The sequence below is a fragment of the Schistocerca serialis genome, chromosome 4, assembly GCF_023864345.2.
Source record: "Schistocerca serialis cubense isolate TAMUIC-IGC-003099 chromosome 4, iqSchSeri2.2, whole genome shotgun sequence".
NCBI lineage: Eukaryota > Metazoa > Arthropoda > Insecta > Orthoptera > Acrididae > Schistocerca > Schistocerca serialis.
In genome coordinates, this window is record NC_064641.1 from 500851199 (window position 1) to 500860337 (window position 9139).

The 9139-nt window shown below is 38.6% G+C and overlaps 1 non-coding gene across 1 annotated transcript; it reads left to right on the plus strand.

The window, feature by feature from the left end:
• The first annotated feature begins 628 nt into the window (after window positions 1-628).
• On the plus strand, window positions 629-700 carry Trnat-cgu (transfer RNA threonine (anticodon CGU)). The gene has a single exon. It is a non-coding gene; the product is annotated as a tRNA-Thr (tRNA).
• Window positions 701-9139: the final 8439 nt, after the last annotated feature.

Sequence of the window (9139 nt, forward strand, 5' to 3'; positions counted from 1 at the left end):
AGTAAATCATTATTTTGTAGCACACTGAACAACCGTTGCAGGATGTCAATATATGTGTTTAGAGCGCAATTTCAGGGATAGTTTTATTTTCAGTACAATGTGCAACAAATACGACGAGGAAAACGTTTATTTGCGTTGATGATGAACAAACATTTACCTTCTGCTAATAAAGAGGTTCAAATAGTGCAGCTCCGCCGAAAAATGGCGTTCGGTAAACCCTCGGCCGTACTTTCCCATACTTCGAAGATGAAAAACTATGTACTAATCGAAGAACTATTTTGTGATGGCACTTATGTACTCTCAACACACGTTTCTGCAATATTCAGCTTCGATTCATTAATTAGCTCATCTATACAAACACTGGTTTCTAGCTTCCTAGTATTACTTTGGCTATATGAGCTATTCGCCGTTTCGGCAGACGAACGTAAGACAGATATTTGAAATGTTGACCATTAAATTGCTCCATACAAATGTAAGAGCACCAATCACTCTCAAATTTTACTGGCGTATATTATTTATAAATAATGATCACGCATTAAAAATTCGCCATTATCACGTAAATTAAAAAACTTCCTGCGCGGCCGCCACTACAACTTTAACTTCAGCGCACACCGTATGCCTCACGTCTGCCTCTTTAGCTCAGTGGTAGAGCACTGGTCTCGTAAACCAGGGGTCGTGAGTTCAAACCTCACAGGAGGCAATTTATTTTTTTCGGCTTTCATGAGTAGTATCCAGTTCAGGATCAAGACTGAGCAATTACTTTTTGCATATTTCATGGTGTAAAATATTTTATTGTTTTAAAACGACTCTGTCCGACAATATGTTGAAAATAACGTCCCTATTCTTTATTAGTCAGGCCATTTTTCGTTCCATTCATGTGATGCGAGTTATGTGGGTACTGTTCACATTTGGGTCGTTCTCAAATTTAGATCTTGGATTCTTTATTTATAATTAGTAATGGCTTTCGCAGTGCACCAACATGTTAATTATGAGTCATTGTCTAGAAGAACCTTCAAAATTGTGTTTCGCTTATTTATTATGACGCAGCATTCTGTTTTCGACTTACTGAAATTCAAATGCAGTATAAACTCGTTATCACGAACTCGCGGTTAACGCGGGAAAAAAAAAAAAAAAAAAAAAAAAAAAAAAAAAAAAAAAAAAAATATTTGTCCCACTACGAATACATTAGTTCTTATGGTATGTTTTATCGGTTAATACGAATTTCGGTTAAGGCGAATTACGAACTCTTGTTTCAGTTCCTAGCGTAATTAAATTTCACTGTAACACAAACTTCCGGCCTTAGAGTATTCTAAAGCGTAATTTTTTTCCGAAATGAATGTAGGAAATGTAGCTACAAAGCTAATTATACTTTTTGTTGACTCGTTATTAACGTATTGTAGGTCGGTAGCCGCGATTATAACCTCAACAATCAGCGTATGGTGTACATTGCAAGACATTCAATAGTGTGTGCAGCAGCATTTAGGAACGAACTTAGTGCCAGGTCTTACAGGTGCTCTGTTAGTCGTAGACGTATCGAGTTGGAATACCGAATAAAAACTACAGTTACAACCGGTACCGTAGCACGCGAAAATGGCAGAGAGGAAACAGACAGCTCTAAATGTACAGTTAAAGCTTAAGATTCTAGATGAAGTGGACCGTGGTACCAAGAAAACAGCAATTGCAGAGCAGTTTGGAATACCTAAATCTACTTTATGTACGATTATTAAGAATCGAGAAAAAATTATTAATGCTTTGGCATCAGGTTCTGGAAACAAAGCTAAACAAATTCGTATCCTACCGCCAACTATAAAGACATCGAGACGTTACTGCTAAAATTGTTCAATCATACGCGTGCATCTAACATACTGGCCCTGTGATTCAGTCAAAAGCAAATGATATTGCTAAAGATATGGACATCGAAGACTTCCGTTGTTCTGCTGGTTGGTTGTATCGGTTCCAAAAGAGACATTCAATTTCATCTGTACAAATATGTGGTGAAGCAAATAGAGTTGATGAAGAAAGTGCCAACAGCTGGTTGCATAAATTCAACCGAGTGAGGGAAAAATATGCCTCGTGTGATGTGTTTAATGTGGATGAAACTGGATTTTTCTACAATCTTTTTCCAGATCACACCCTGGGGATAAAATGTGATAAGTGTCACGGTGGAGCACGAAGCAAACAACGTGTGACTGTTGTATTGTGCTGTAATGCTGACGGCAGTGAGAAGTTTCGTCCCTGGGTTATCGGTAAATCCGAGAAACTACGTTGTTTTAAAAACATGAATATGGACACTTTACCTCGCATCTACTCTCGCCACAAGAAAGCTTGGATCGATGGCACATCATTTCGCAAGTGGCTTCTTCGTTTCAACAGTCGAATGGTTGCTCAAAATAGACATGTTCTTCTTACATTGGACAGATGTACTGCCCATAACGTTCATGATCTGAACCTATCCAACATAAAGGTTTAGTTTTTTCCACACAACGCCACAAGCCGCCTTCAGCCTTTGGACCAATGCATAATTTCTCTCACAAAGAGGGCTTATCGTAAGCGACTTGTAAGAGCTGCAATTCGTGCTGCTGAAAACAATAGTGCACCCCAAATTGGAATCTACTTGACGCAATAAAAGCCATCGCAGCAGCCTGGAACTCAGAATCGCCACATCATACAGGGGAGTGCTTTAACACAGCTTGGAGACATAGCAACACTGAAGGTGTCCACGAGTTAGAAGATGCCACTTCACCTGATGAAGGGACAGTTCTGCAGGACGTTGCGAACCCTGGGATTAGTTTCGAAGAATTCATTAGTGTAGACGACGATGTTGCCGTACGTGCTTCTGTGGAATCTGATGTGCCAAAAACTGTGAACGAGGTGCAAGAAGGGCCATCACAAGAAAGTGGATACCATTCCACCTACCCGTCAGGAGATGTTTACAGCCTTGGACTGTAGAACGGTTCGCTTCAACATCCGACGTCACTGTTGAGTCTACAGACGCTATCATTACAACTGGTTTTGAAATTTACAGAATATTATCGTTCCCATGAACGTCAGCGAACCATGACCGAATTTTTTCCAAGAAAGTAACGTACATAATTTGTGAGTACTTTTAACTTTACAATCACTTTATAGTGTTATAAGTCTACAATAACGTGATTGATAGTTTAGTATATTACACTTTAGTGTACTGCTGTACATGTATACTTATTAAAATCTGTGTTTTTCACTTAACACGATTTTTTTTAACACGAACTCCTGTTTTTTCGGTCCCTTCAGATTCGTGTTAACGAAGTTTTACTGTATAAGAAAGCTATACATAGCAAAGCTTTGCTTGGCACCTGCCTTCCTGCGAACTTTGAAGTAACTTGCCCCGACAGTGATTGGGGTACCTACTAAAGTTGGACTCCAAACAACGTTGCAACTCGATCATTCTCACATTAACAAATCACTGCGAGTCCTGTGTCTAACCACTGCGCCACCTCGCTCGGTTGCGATCATGTGTAACAGGATGTATAGGTATAGCAGTTGTTCCTTCCCTTGTGCAAACAACGCAGGTAATGTCTTGGGTCATGTCCAAGTTCGTATTTACTTCTTTTGTGACTTCTATTTCCCACCACTACGACCTGTCGTATCCAAAACGCCTTTCTCTATGTTCTTCCACCGCTATGTGGACCATTTAGCTTCTCTTCCTATTAACCGCAAAAAGCTTAACAGCCCTATAAAATAAAGGATGTTATTCGTGTCTGTGTAACTTTCTTGCTAACTGATTTAAGCGTAAACGTTTATTTCACCTAATGACCGTCAGACCTTTGTCACGGCTGTACACACATCACTGAATTTCGTATTTTCTTTTCGACGGTATGAATTACTGTTTCTCTACCCGTAAATTCTAATTGTTCACGCACCTTCCCCAAGACTGTTTCCTTAACTTTATACGTACTTCGATTCGGTCTCTCATTCTAATTTCGTCCGAAATCGTTCTTCCCGAGCATACAAACCTTAAGTAAAGTTCGAAAGTTTTTTATGCGATATTTACCGTTCCTATAATTGCTGGTTTTGTTCTTTGTCACAACGTATTGAAATACGAGCCCAATTCTGTGCAACTTCGTCAATCTTGTAACGCAATTCTTCTAAATGTGCTCTAATGTATATTAAGGTACTGCAGTCATCTGCTTGTTTGATCACTTTCCACAGTTAATTGACTGTGACGAACCTAACTATTTTTCCCAACTGAGATTGAAAATTACAGAAACGATGGACTGCTTGTCTTATATTTGTACCTCAGGAGTCCATGTTTTTTATGTTTGAGTTCTCCTCTAATATTTCCGTGATTGAAATAAGTTTATGACGGTTGTCTTAAGTCATTGTATTCTTCTGAGAGTGCCAATGGCATGTGAGATACGTTTGCTACAAACCTATGAAAATCTGCAAAACCACGAACATCCGCAGAGCAGCTTCTCTGTTAAATTCATTTTTTTCCATCTTCCTTTACTTTCCCTTTCGCTCCTGCCTGATGTTACGTTCTCTTATCGGGTTTTACCGAGCGAGGTGATGCGGTGGTTGAGGCAGTGGATTCGCATTGGGAACAAGTGGTATTGAAAATCTTCATCCAGCCATTCCAATTTAGATCCATCGTGTTGTAAGGATAGATTATTTAAGATGAATTTTGGGATGTTCCAAATGGTTATCCTGCAGTTGATATCCTCCTTAGTCTCTGTCTCTAATGATTTCACTTTCCTTTTGCTATCCGCTGATAAACGTGCAGAGTCTGTTTCGCACTGACATGGAGAGGTCCCCCGCGATGCGATCGATTTTTTGAAACCATCTATACGGTTACGTAGGTTAAGAGCCCAGGTATCACACACTGCAGCCATTACCCTGGTGGGCCCTCATTTGCGAATAACTGATGAAAAAAATTTCGGAATATTGTGTGACAATTGCGTTAAAAAAGGTGCATCACATAGTTTGGTTGCTTGGTATAATAATAGAGCAGTAGTTTTATATGAAGGAGGTTGTGGGTTCGAATTTCGCCAGCTTCAGTAGATCTTTTATTTTTAAATCTTTATCGAAATGACTTTGATCATAATTTTTATTCAATTAATTGATTTTAATGTAATTTTTTGTTTTTATTCCTTTGTCACATCATCCCGATCGTAATAACTTCTTCTTTTGCTCTCATTTTTCTTCTTATCAATCTTTTTCAACTTGAAATCTTAGTTCATGCGTTTTAAATTAATTTCATATATTAGTTTCGACTTAATTTTTTTTGTTTTGTCACCCTTGTTTTTTCGTTCACATTATGGCGTTCTTTACATCTGTTTCCCATTTTGTTTGAATTTTATTTACCTATAAAACCGTATTTCATTTAAATCTTCATCTGCATTACTTTGTCCATCATACAATTGATTTTTAGATTATGGTTTAAGCGTTTGGTTTCAATAAGTCAATCCCATAGTTAGGGCCTCTCCTTGTGACAAGTATCTCCACCATACAAACTCAAATTTTAAATTGTACCTCGTAGTTACTTAATTTTTGGGCAATGATGCACACGATCATTAATTAGCTTCCATGTCTAAAACACTTGAAACTGTGAACCAATGCTCATGCAGCGCATAATAATGACATACTAATGAGCTGTAACTACCATTTGATGAAAGGATTATAGGTAAGATTCCAGACTTTCTACTTATTACTGAAATGGACTTCATGTAGCAACCACGTATATAAGGGAACCGGGATTAGTATCAATACAGTACCACAAATGCGTTTGATGCCATTTTCACTAAAGTAATTTTGTTACTTAGCGGGGGAAAGGGGGGGGGGGAGGAGCAAAACTCTTCTACACCTTTTCTAAAATCTGGGACAAATAAAATAAGAGTTGGAAGTCAAGAACGGATTGCTCGGATGTAGCCTTTCGCTCCTATTGTTCAATCTACACAGCGAAGCAGCAATGACGGAAATAAAAGGAAGATTCAAGTGCAGTATTAGAATTCAGAGGAGGGTGGGGGGGGGGGGGGAGGCAGACTGTGGATGGTTTTTAAGGCAGTTTTCGATCTGCCTCGGCGAATGCGGGCTGGTTCCCTCAGTTACACCATGTCAGCGATTGCTGCGCAAACACTGTCTCCACGTACGCGTACACCATAATTACTCTACCACGCAAACATTGAGTCTATACTCGTCTGGAAGGAGACGTTCCCCGGGGTTCGGTGTGGGGCGGCAGTGGGGTGAGTGGACTACTGTAGCCTGTTGTGGGGACGAAGCATCTCCGTCGTTTCTAGGTCCCCAGTTCAATACATACATACATACATACATACATACATACATACTGATTAGCACTGGCAAGAAGGGCATATCAAACATAGGCCATATTTTGAGGAAGAAATTTCTGAGAATATACGTTTGGAGCACAGAATTGTATGGTAGTGAACCATGGACTGTGAGAAAACCGGAACAGTAGTGAATCGAAGCATCTGAGATGTGGTGCTACTGAAGAATGTTGAAAAATTAGGTGGACTGATAAGTTAACGAACGATGAGGTTCTCTGCAGAATCGACAAGAGAGGGTGAAAGGTGGCTACACTGAGCCACAGCGCCAGAGATTGCGCCAAAGTGTTTTATTCCGCCGCCTCCACTGGCAGTGCTTGTCGAGATGTGGCAGTAGTCAGTGCTTGTCGAGAAGTAGTAGGAGTCAAGTCGTTGTTGAGATGTCGTCGTAGTGAGTGGTTGTGCAGATCTTGCTGAGAGGATATTGATAGCTGTACTATTTGAGGCCATGTTTTATGCAGTTGTTTGATGGGCTAGACAGCAGATGTTGTTCGAATGGAGATATTGTAATGATCAGAGTGCTTTTCGTCAATATATATGAAGGTAAAAAAATTCCCTTTTTTTCATTATTTCAATGTCTTAAATAATGCGTCATTACAGGTTCAGTCAACAAAGCATCTGGCTTGTGTTCTTGTATTAGAGTGTAATTCTGGTTTCCTTACGCAATTATAGTATTTCTATTTTTTTAATTACTTCAGTATAAATGGTATTTAAAATTTCTTGTCTTATTGAAGAAGAACCGTGCCAGATGTGTACGTTGAATCACACTTCCACACACAGAACAGTTACGCTTGTGCTTTGGTTTCGTACGTTTTATAGTTGCTGGGGACTTAATTAATTAATTGTGTTAGCGGAAATTTTCTTTCATTCTTTGTTGTTATTCTATGCAATCAGATTGCGTACTAAAACTAGTCAGGGCCAACCGTTTACGAGACTTCGTAATCGGACAGTCAGCTACTAAAAATTAAAAAGTATTTGCATTCATTATATTTAATGAAGCCCCCATGCACGTGGCGACCGCTGCTTCGGATCGTCCCTTGGAATTATTCTGATTGTAAAAATAGCAGACAGTAGCATTGTTGTAGTAATTCGTAGTTTAGTAATTGTAGTCTATATTGCATGTGTAGGTTTGGTAATTGTCATTCTACTAATGGTATTTTTTGCAGAATTTAATTTTTGTTGTCTTGTATACGGGTTTAACAATTTTGTGCAAATATGAAGAGTTCAATTGTTCGTGTTTGAGGGAAGCATTTCGTGTGAATGATATTGTTGGTGATAAAGTGTCATTGTGTGTAATTTTCATATAGTGATGAGTTTTGTATGTTTTGTAAATGATTACACGATCGATGAAAAACGCAAAAATGATGGATAGTGAGAATGACGAAATTGTTAACATGGCGAACTCGCCAACACAGGAGAACAGTATGATGAATAATGAAGTTCAAAACAATTTAATAAGTCGGGAAAATAGTCCGGAACCATTTCAAAATTTTTCACAATCAAAAAATTTTCAGAATACGAGATTAACGACAGAAGATTCTGGAATTGTATCGAACACAGATAGCTTTACAGCTATGTCGAAGGAAGTTAGTTTTGCGGGAAATGTTAGGGGCGAAAAGAATTTCGAACCAGTTAATATGGAGCAGTTGATGAGTGCAATATTAAATTTGGGATCTGAATTAAAAACAGAAATAGGAACAATTAAAACCAAGATGAAAGCAATGGCAACACGGTTAGGCTCACAAATAGGAACAATTAAAACCGAGATGGAAACAATGGAAACACAGTTAGGCTCACGAATAGGGACATGTTTCAAAAACATGAAAGATGAATCAAAGAAAGAAATTAGAGAAGAAGTACAACCGATCTTGAATGCTCACAATAATAGTTTAATTTCAACAGAAATTAGACAAGAGGAACAGGACAGAGAACAGAAAGAAAAAGATCGCGTGATAGTACAAAAATTTTCAGAGTTAAATTTACAATGTGCACACGATAAGGAAGAAATATTTGAGAGAATCGAGGAATCCGTACCAAATGACAGAATAAATAACCTAACAACAGTATGAACAGTTAACTACTAAATGTGTCAATACTGAAACCCGAGTCGCGACACTTACGGAAGACGTAAATAAACAGAAAGAACAAATAGGTGACTTATCGGAAAGAGTTGAGGAGATTTCAGATAAATTGACAAGTCTTAGTTTAAATGGGGACAGAGATTCAGATGATACAGCTCCATCGCCATTTGCAGAAACAGAAGAGTACCAGAACATAAATAAACATGTTGAAAATCAGGGAAAATTTAATGAACACATTAAAAGGGAATTTGAGGCATTAGGAAAGCAAGTCAAACAAATTGAAAGCGAAATCGTACGAAAAGACAGCAGAAGAAATTTCGAATCACAGATAGCAGAAGGGTTTGAAGAAAGTAATTTATTTCATTTACGAGAAGCAACAAGAGAGCGCCAGGCGCATGAACTTGACAATAATCGACATTGGGACAGGGACAGACGCGGTAGGTCTTTGTCTCCACGAGGAGAAAACTTTGACTATAAACACTTCTTAACTGTTCGGAAATTTAAGATCTTTCGCAATTCTAAGAATGACATACATCCATGTTCATGGATAGATCAATTTATGTACGCACTTCCACGAAATTGGCCACTAAGTCACAAACTAGAAATTATGTGCGGCTATTAAAGTCCACTAAGTGAATATGTGCCGTAGCGTGCATAGGGCCCCGAGCTGTAGTGGTGCTATTTCCCTTTTAGTTTTCTGCACCGCTGCTTACTCTTTTACTATTCTTTGCATCTGTC